The sequence below is a fragment of the Calonectris borealis genome, chromosome 2, assembly GCF_964195595.1.
Source record: "Calonectris borealis chromosome 2, bCalBor7.hap1.2, whole genome shotgun sequence".
NCBI classification, from domain to species: Eukaryota; Metazoa; Chordata; class Aves; order Procellariiformes; family Procellariidae; genus Calonectris; species Calonectris borealis.
In genome coordinates, this window is record NC_134313.1 from 157093635 (window position 1) to 157103764 (window position 10130).

General features: G+C 38.0%; 1 non-coding gene across 1 annotated transcript; it reads left to right on the forward strand.

Moving 5' to 3' along the window:
• The first annotated feature begins 7522 nt into the window (after nucleotides 1–7522).
• TRNAG-UCC (transfer RNA glycine (anticodon UCC)) lies at nucleotides 7523–7594 on the forward strand. The gene has a single exon. It is a non-coding gene; the product is annotated as a tRNA-Gly (tRNA).
• The last annotated feature ends 2536 nt before the right edge of the window (nucleotides 7595–10130 follow it).

A 10130-nucleotide genomic window follows, 5' to 3' on the forward strand; every position in this document is an offset into this window, starting at 1 on the left:
AAGAAGAAATCCTATCATCAACATCACTCTCCTCAGGAATGCTGTTGACTCACTGCAACTGTCTTGTTCTTTCTGAGGAAGATTGGCTCTGTTGGCCTCAGGGAAGAGAGCTGTGGTGGAAAAGAGCATATCCAGAGAAAAAGTGTAGAAAACTAGGAAGTTTTGTGTAACAGCTTTTAATGTTATTATTAATGACATTTTATTTCTCTTAAGTAGAGAATTTGGAATAGAAGAATGTTGAATATTTGATGAATTTGGTGAATGTTAATATCATTGTAACTGGACTAATAATGATAATTTTTTTTGTATTTTGTCTAGATTTTAGTAGGGCTAATGATAAATTCTTGGCTTAACATGTATGATATTCTCCCCTTTTTACCCATAAGCAGAGTTAGAAAGTAACAAATAAAAAATTAGATAATGGTGACTTAAATCTACTGTATAACACCTGATCTGTGGAAATTCTGTATATGTGCTTTTAGCCAAAGCAAGTGCACGTCAACTTGATTTGCAGTGAATATGAATTATATTCTATGGTGCAATTTGCTTTTGCAGATCATGGCCAATGCATGAAGAACAAGCAAACAATTCTACAGCTGATGTCTGATAACTTGATGAATCACAGTAGCTGGAGCATTAGGTATCAAAATAATAAAATTCTAGAGCAAATCATAACAAAAGAAAGATAAGAAAAGGTATCTGATGTACCTAAATCTGTTCTAAAAAGCATTTACCAATTTACCAGTTAATCCAATGGAATGTTGGTACAACTTGTAATGTAATTTAATTTTTAGACAATAAATTTCTAACTTGAGAACTATATGAGAGTCTCTACAGAAAGTTTTTATTAAAATAATGTAATTATTGATATACAAGGCTACATTAGCTTAACCAAATCTCAGAATAGCTCTGCCGTACTTCAAATGCAGAATATTGACAGCTGAAAAACTTTAAGTCCAAATTAACTTGCACAGAAATTGACACTGAGATAATAAAAGGCATGAATTATGAGTGATAAAATGATTGTTGTACAATTAGGTTTATAAATTCAGTCTTAGTCTGTCCTAACTAACAGTGTTAAGACAGAACTGTAAGAGAGGCTTTCCCGAATTGCAACAAGGATTTGAAACAATAAAATCTTTTCCTTCCAAAATGAATATGTATTTTTAAACCAAATTTTTTTCTTGAAAGCTTCCCCAGCAAAATGATTAAAACTGGCAGTCCTGACCAGGAATGAGTTATATGATCCAACACACATGTTAAACCTCAGAACAAAAGTCATTAAAAAGGCCTAGCACATAGAAATACCCACAATCACTTTAAATAGTGCACCCCATTTCCATAGAAGTCAATTTCTACATTGAAGTGCAAGAATCAAGTGGCTTAATTGCTCATTTGTCTGTAAGCCTCTGGGATAGAGAATGTTAGTTTATTTAATGCATAAATACTCCAGAGTAATTTCCCCCATATTTATTTTCCACTGGTGTATCAATCATTCATTTGACAGGGTTCTGGAAACCGTAATCTTTTGGACTGACCATAAAAAATGAAATATACCAACCTTTTCAGAAGGTGATGGGAAAAAAGAAATCCCTACACAACTAAAGGTAAGTACCATGTTATATATATTTCCATGTGCATATTTCCCTAAAGAGACAGAACTTACTCAGTAATTCCCTACTATTCCCTTTCAACTCCCAGAAAGATGGAGATGGAGTAAAGCAGAATCTTAGACTCCAGATCACTCTACAGATGTCCAACATTATATAGCAAAGATAAATTATATCGCAAGGATAAATAAAAAGATTTTTTTTTTCTGTGGCCAAAATCAATCAGGATAACCTAGTCTAAAACAAAAGCAGAACTTTCCCCTACAAGAGATAGTAAGAGAGAAAGGGATAAAATAAATTGATAAAATAAATCTGAATCTTTGTCCATGGAATCTGAATTCTTCTGCTACTAAAAAAATAAATTCCTATTCTCAGTCAGGTCTGTGTATTCAGCCTTCACAGTTAAATTTTCCAATAATGTCTTCTGATGTTAGGTAGAGGCTGTGGCCTTGCCTTGCCTTGCTTACAAATATGACAAGAAAACAGTCTGAAGAAAGGAGGAGTGGGAATGAAGACCAGGAGTGTGCTGGAGGGTAAAAAAAAGGAAAAATACCCTACTGAATCTTTGGGCTTCTTTAACCATATATGATGCTAAACTATGTACATGACTTCTACATTTTCAATCTGTAGAAATAGAGAGGACCTTTTACTAATCTTCTCTGTTACTTATCTATAAATCTGATCATCTAAACCAGATATTTTTATGAAAAAGGGTATAAATATGAGGGTGAAAGTGTCTGAAGCCTACCCACTTAAGGACTTCAGATCTGGTTAATAAATCTGGAATAGTGACAGAAGGCTGTGTGGCTGCCTTCTTGAATCAGCCTCATGAATTCAAAGAAAAAAAAAATAGTCCTTTTTGCTTGGGGTTGGATTTTTTAAAATGTTCGTTTTTTGTTCTCATCAAATGGAGCAAGTTCAGTGACTTCTGTTTCATTGAGGAACCATAGAGAGCCAGTAAAGTTCTTGCTGATTGAGTAGCTCATTTCTAAATATTAAATAATTTCTGAGGCATGCATTTTATTCATCCTGAAAACATCTAAATCACTGTTGAATATCTTGTATCTGGTCTGTACAAAAAATCATCAGTATCCACACATTAATGAACCTCAAACTTCATCTTCCCAGATGATATTCCCATTCTCAAAATAGCATAACTGCCAATAAGAACAATTTAGACTATGAGAAAATGAGAGTTGTAATTTTGTGATTTATCCTGAATTTAAAAATGTTTGGGTTATATGAATGCCATCCCGTGTAAAACTCTTAAGTTTGAGCTAACCACTTAATATTTTTAACATCAATAGAAAGAAAAAGGTCCCTCCAGAAGGTGATTCACCAGCTTATTTTAGACACTTATCCCAGGCTGACATGAATCACCCTCTGAAGGTGCCCATGCACATTTCTACACAGCATCCCAAATTCTGAAGCCAAGTGAATGCATGAAAAAAATCTCGGTTCAGATTTTCATTTAACTTCCTATCCCCTGAAAATTCAAAGAAAAGCTAAAGAACAAAACCAATAATGGCTTAGGAATTATTTAAGATTTTTTAAACAATTGTTTATTATTTGGGGGACAGTTGCCTGGTTTTCAGTTGATTTCATCATCGGGATGGCTAGAAAGAAGCTGACTGGTGAGTTCTTTATTTTAGCTGTACTATACCAGCCTTGTCAGGGCTCCACTGCATCCGGGACAGTGAGCTCTCCTTAGCACTAAGAATTGTATTTCTCTTGATTTTATTTTTTCAAGTTAACAGCTTACTATTAATTATAGTACTATGAATTTTACATACACCAGAGAAAGAGTATTATTGCTTGCCATTAAATTTCTGTTAGTTATTGGTAGAGAAAAGAATACTTAATTTATTTTTGAAAAGTCAAACATTTTTCTAGATGTTAATAAAAAAAGACTCAGTAATCATCATGAGAAATTATAGAATTACTAATACTTTCTATTAAATCCAGAATAATGCCATTTTATTAACTAGAGAAAATATGATTTCTGACTGTTAGAAATGAAAAAACAACCAAGCTAACAAGTGTTATAAATGTTAAAAAATATTTGCAAGACTCCTTGATGGACAGTAACAAGTCAAGAATTTTGAAATACCATCTTTATAGTCTGTTTTAAAGTATTCCTAAATTTGAGTTGTTATCTTCTTTGATAAAGATAAGCATGTGTTTATGTGTATGCTATCTCTATTGTATGTTAAGCACTGACCACTCAAGGAGATGGACCTTGATATGACAAAGTATATAACTGTGAATAATTTGACTGGAGAACAGCATTTGGCAAAATGAAATCAGTATCTAAGATAATCAGGTTGTATAAAAACTAAAGAATAGTAATAATAAGAAAAAGAGATAAGATTTTCAAGTAAGAGCCTCATGAAGGTTGATTATTAATTTTTTAATTTAACTTATACTTGTCTTATCCTAAGTAAATTACTTCTAAAATCTTTTTTTTTTCCTTTGGTGTATTAGTTCTAAATACATAAAGCTTTCAAATAGCTTCCAAATGATCATGTGTCTGTAATATTATTATACCACTATTTGCCTAACATATTTTACGCAGTTTTCTTTTCTGAAACTTGGATGCCTTTTATTTTGAAGATTTAATGCTGTTTGTTTACTGGAGAAGTTCATAAAACTTGTGATGGGTAGTAAAGAGCTTCTGTTCAGATGGTACCACTAAAGCGTTCTGAAATGTTTTGGGATATGTTGTTGTTCTTATTTTTAACCTTTTGCTCTGGTATGAACTAAGGAATCCATTGGACCTACAGTATAAGCATATTATCCTTCCAGATCACCTAAACTGAGATCTGTACTCTGGGGAGAAGATTATTGCCAGAAAACTGGACAAATTCGGTGTTGGTTAGACCTAGGTTTTATTTTTTTATATTTGAATAGCTTCTAGATTTCTACAGGCTGTGGATCTGCAGCACCTCAATTAAGCAATTAGCTGAGGCCTTGCACTGTAAACAAAAGGCGTATGTCGCATGCCCAGATCCTCAGCAATAACAGAGGTCACTAGCAGTGAGCAAGACATGTCCTTTGCCAGAAAAGTAATGTTGCTGCACCTGCACTGAGCAGTCTTGGAAACAAGGGTTAATTGAGATGCACTAAGTAGTTGAAGATGATATTGCAGCAAAACCAGTCACAGATGCAACTAATTTGGTGTAAACCCAAACAAAGGAAACCTTTAATAAGAAAGCAGAGAGCGTGTCATTACGTGTGTGGTAGGAATCCTTTTAATTATGCCACGGTGAAGTACTTCCTCTCTGCTATTTGCAGTAGACTCATAGTCAACAGATTTGTTGCCTAGTGAATTAAAACCAGATTAGGAAAGGCTACCATTGCGTGCTCATCTTGTTTGATAAGACATAATAAGGGTTAATTTGATCTGCTTGTTCATCAAGTGCTACTGGAATCTGTGTACACATGTGTGTGTGTGAGAGAGAGAAGGAATACAAGAAATAATCAGGTCAAATTTCATGCAGAGCCCCTGATTTGGCAGTGTGTGTGTGTTGTCTGAACATACAAGAGTTACTGAAGTTAAGGAGGCTTTGCATTTGGGACTGGAACACTGGGGTCAGATTTCAATGGATTTCCAGGTGCCTACAGATGTTCAGAAGTGTTTCTAGAATTCCTTAAGCAGGATAAGATTACTTTGACTTTGGGAATGCAGTCCTTTGAGTTTATCTGCAACTTTGGATGCTTAAATTCTTTAGGAATCTCGTGTGTGTTTAAGCAGCTTTATGAACTGAGACCCAGGTGGCTGCCATTCACAAAGCTCCCATTAGCCCATCCTGCTTCTCTGTCCTGTTCTGCGCAACGAATTCAGCTTCCAGCTTTCTCAGAGCAGGCAATCCTCACCCTGCTTTTTCTCTATCCAAATGGGGCCCATCTCTCTTTCCAGTTCTACCACACAGTTTTAAAATCATCCTCTTCATTCTGCTTTGGCTTAAAATACAGGATCACAAGTGAGATCACAAAGAAGACATAGTTGAGGCTACAACTTAAAGAAAAAGAAATATCATTCTTAGTAAGAAAAACATCCACACTTGCTCCAGACTGACTCTTTACTAAAGTTATTCAAACTTCCTAAATGGTTAGGTAGTGATTTTCAAACATTAGTCCACAGACTTTCAGGTTCCATGGAATATTTCTGCAGCGAAGTATCTAAAGAATAGCCTTTTGTGATGATTGTTAAACCGTACTCTTCAGTAATGTTGGAAACAACTGTTGCTAGGCTTAAATTTATTATCCATGCCTTTGCAGTTTTACTAGAAAATATTTATGGTGTCTACAGATTATAAGAAAAGCATGAAAATCATTACAATAAGGTATGTATTTTTCAGAAGTGATTATGATTAGTAAGTTTTATGTATGTCATGGTATCACCTTCTTAAATCATTAGCCTACTGGGTCGGGGCCAAAAGGGTTCCGCAACAAGTGCACAGAAAACCTGGTGCCAAAAGGAATGGTTTGCTGTGCACACACCACATAACTGAAGGGTGCGTTTGCAAAGCAATACCATGTACAGTGCCTGTCACATAAAGTGAAAATAGTCTCTGCATCGTTCAGCAGAGCCCTCTTAGCTTGTTCTGTTAAGTCTTAGTTATAAATACACTTAACATATGCACTCACAACCTATTTTCAGAGCCTTCCAAATAGGATCTTGGCTGGTTTTGCTGTTTTTTTAAAGTAAATTGTGAGGAGAAAATGAGAGAAGACTTGATATCCTCACTATGGTGTAGCTGTGCTCCATAGACTTTTCTCTAAGGTTGCATAAAATTTCACCAATACAAACACTAGATTATTCTGGGTAAAACAGCCAGAGTATGCACAGGACTGGGGAACCTGCTATGGACCTATTCATTCCTCAGATGCAGGCAAAGTGACGGAAAGGGTCAGGAATCAGGAGACCGATGAATGTCTAACCAATATTAAGTCTTACAACTTTTCTGACAACCATTACAGTAAGCTTAAGACTGAGGACTTGAGGGTCTGAAGGTCTTTATTAAGGAACAGAGAGCTGGCACAGAATGTTTTCATCCACAAGCTTGCTGAGAAAAGCAATACATTCTTCCATGTTAAGAACCAGATCTGTCTGTAAACAGGACATTCTCAGGAGAGAAATCACAGAAGCCCTAGAATGCCCTGGGTTATTCATAGGATATCCTCACAGCATGTGAGTTTTGAGAATTTGTTCCTCTAAAGTAGTTTGTTGGCTCTATCCACTGTAACAGAAAACCTTTCGTCATACGTTATGTGATAAAAATGTACTTAAGTTTAAGATTAAAATTTCAAACTTGTGTTTCAGATAATCCTCTTTCAAATATCAACCTTTTGTAAATCTATTCAGTTTATTTTCAGCTACATTTTCCATATGATCTTGTGTTTCTTTGGATGATACTGAGACGAGAAAAGCAGTAGCTGAGGGAAAGGACAACACATGTCATTCATTATAATTTTTTCCACCTAACCTTTCAAACATGAAATAAAAAGCTCATCATAGTTCAACATTAATGCTGGCAAGAGTATTTCTTTTACTAAAAATGGTGAAATAAGGACGCTTGTTTCATCAGACTGGAGCTGTTAGCTGGCCTTTTTTCCAATCTGCAGTGCCAGTTCTGAAGGTTTTAGTCCTTTTATTTGAACAAATCAGGACGTTGGAAATATTTCACTAAATGATACCTTAGTTTTTTTCATTGTTTTTAAAAAAAAAAAAGGGAAAAAGAAAAAAGTTTTCTAGTAGCCTTGGCAGCCATGGAGAAAACTTGAATGTTTTCCTCAGTAGTCCTTTTTTGTGTGCGTGGTGAGCAGTCGGCAAACCCTGTGGTTAGATCAGGAACAGATGGAAACTAGAAGAGAAGGAAGAAACCATCCACAAGAAAGCACACATCGCAGCGTTGGTGGTATAGTGGTGAGCATAGCTGCCTTCCAAGCAGTTGACCCGGGTTCGATTCCCGGCCAACGCAGCTCCCTTTTTGAGACCTTCCTCAGCGGAGCGGCTGGTACACCAGCGGGTGGTGCTGCCATCCAGAGGGACCTCGGCAGGCTGGAGAAATGGGTCCGCAGGAACCTCGTGAAGTTTAACAAGCAGAGAAGGGCAAAGTCCTGTACCTGGGGAGGAGCAACCCCTATATGCCGGGCGCCACCAAGGTGGAGAGCAGATTGGCAGAAAAGGATCTGGGCATCCAGGTGGACACCAAGTTGAACATGAGCCAGCAAGGTGCCCTTGCAGTGAAGAAGGCTAAGGATGTCCTGGGCTGCATTAGGCAAAGTATTGCCAGTAGGTCGAGGGAGGTGATCTTACCCTTCTACTCAGCAATAGTGAGGCCACACCTGGAGCAATATCTGTGTCCAGCCCTGGGCTCCCCAGTACTGGAGAGGCATGGGCATACTGGAGAGAGCCCAGTGAAGGGCCGCAAGGATAGTGAAAGTGCTGGAGCATTTCTGCTATGAGGAAAGACTGAGAGGGCTGTTTAGCCTGGAGAAGAGAAGCCTCAGGGCAGGAATCTCATTAATGTGTATAAATAGCTGAAGGGAGGGTGCAAAGAAGATGGAGCCAGGCTCTCTTCAGTGGTGACCAGTGCCAGGACCAGAAGTGGTGGGCACAAACTGAAACACGGAAGGTTCTCTCTGAACATCAGGAAACACTTTTCTACTGTGAAAGTGACCAAGCACTGGCACAGGTTGCCCAGAGAGGTTGTGGAGTCTCCATCCTTGCAGGTATTCAAAAGCTGTCTGGACATGATCCTGGACAACTGGTTATAAATGTCCCTGCTTGAGCAGGGGGGTTGGACCAGATGGCCTTCAGAGGTCCCTTTCAACCTCAACCATTCTGTGATTCTATGATTCTGTGCATCAAGCCAAGGAGTGAAGCCAAGGCAAGAACTGTGGGAAGAAGACCAATAGAAGATGTTAGTGATTTCTTTAGGAGTGGGCATGGCACCAGGAGCTGGGCTGAGAGGCAGGGCAGCCAAAAGAAGAAGTGTTACTCCAGCAGAGCTAGAGGAATGCATACAAGCTATGGTTCACTACAGAGCCAGCAGCTAGTGCCTTCAGGAGCCATCAGATACATCAAAGTCTAGGGCTAAGTACCTCCCAGGAAGCCCCACTGTCTGAGTGCCCCTCCAGGTCTCTGAGAGTGCCAACCAGTTTTGGTGATGCAATTAATCACTGTTAATCCCATGGCTCAAAATCCTGTTGTATTTGAAACCTGAGTCTTGAAACTCTTTCAGAGAAAATGTTCTATCCCAAAGTAATTTTGAAAATAATTTATATTGTATTTCCAAAACCTGTTTATATAGCAACGGCAGATAGGACCTACTCACACAACAGGTTGCAGTGTATGGAAGAATATTTGATTATACTGAATGTTTGCTTCTTTTGTTTCAGTCTCTTTTTTTTTTTTTTTTTCCTTTCTTCTCTCAAGAGGGAGAAAACACACTCATAGGTTTATAGCAATCAAAAGAAGGAAAGGGCTAAGGGAGCTGAGCTAGCCCAGGGAGAAGTTCTAGCCATTTGCACTTCATAGATAACTAAGAATGGGTAATGACCAGAGTTCCTAGGAGGAGTGGAGAAAGGGAGATACAGGCTGTGAAAATGTAGTTAAAATAAACTGGATAGATTTACAAAAGGCTGATATTTGAAAGAGAATCAAATCCTCTGTCCTTCTGGAAGGGAAGAGGTTCTGGAAGCAGTGCATGGGTGCTATGCCAGCAGGAGGCAATGGATTGAAAATCAGACCAGAGGGGTTTTACCTGCCCAGGATCTCATTGCAACTTGTAGGTTCCTAAACCTAAGCTGATGGGTCAAAATGATTAGCTGCTCTACTTGAATCAAATTAGACTGCTGTTGGGGAAAAAATATTTAGTTGTTTATTTTCTTTGTCTACTGAAGCCTGGATCCCACTAAAGGGAAAATCCTCACATGAAAGCCTGGAAAATGCTCCAAAAAGGGGTGCTGAGACATCTAGACCCAGAGGAACACAAGGCATGCTCCGCTTCAAAGCGAGGTCAGCAGCTGGTCCGAGCAAGCAAGGCATCATGCTCCATAGTACAAGGTCCATTCGTAGCCACTCCTATCAACTTCAGGTTTTAGGCTGAGCTCTCAGCTGAGGGATGAAGAGGAAGGCAACAACAGTATGAAACTGCAAGAGGGATTTAGTCTCAGTGTGCTACATGCCCAATCCAGAGAGAAAATTTTCTGTTATTTCAGCTTCAAATTATAAGTCAATACTATACATTTACCTGTCTTTGTAGCAGTTATAGATATGTCTGTGCTTCTCAGATGCACTTCTTACAGTTTCTTATAGCTGTGGTCTTCTGTAGTAAATGGAAACACCAACCTAGGTAATTTCTCATGGCTTAAAAGCAGTAACTTTGCTGAAAACTTCTAAGCTATCAGATGCTTCTGGATTCTTCACATTTTCACTGCACAAGAAGGCAATATTGCCTTTTGTTGTTTGTTTTGACACTTCAGTTAGAATTGTGCAAAGTCATGAGACGT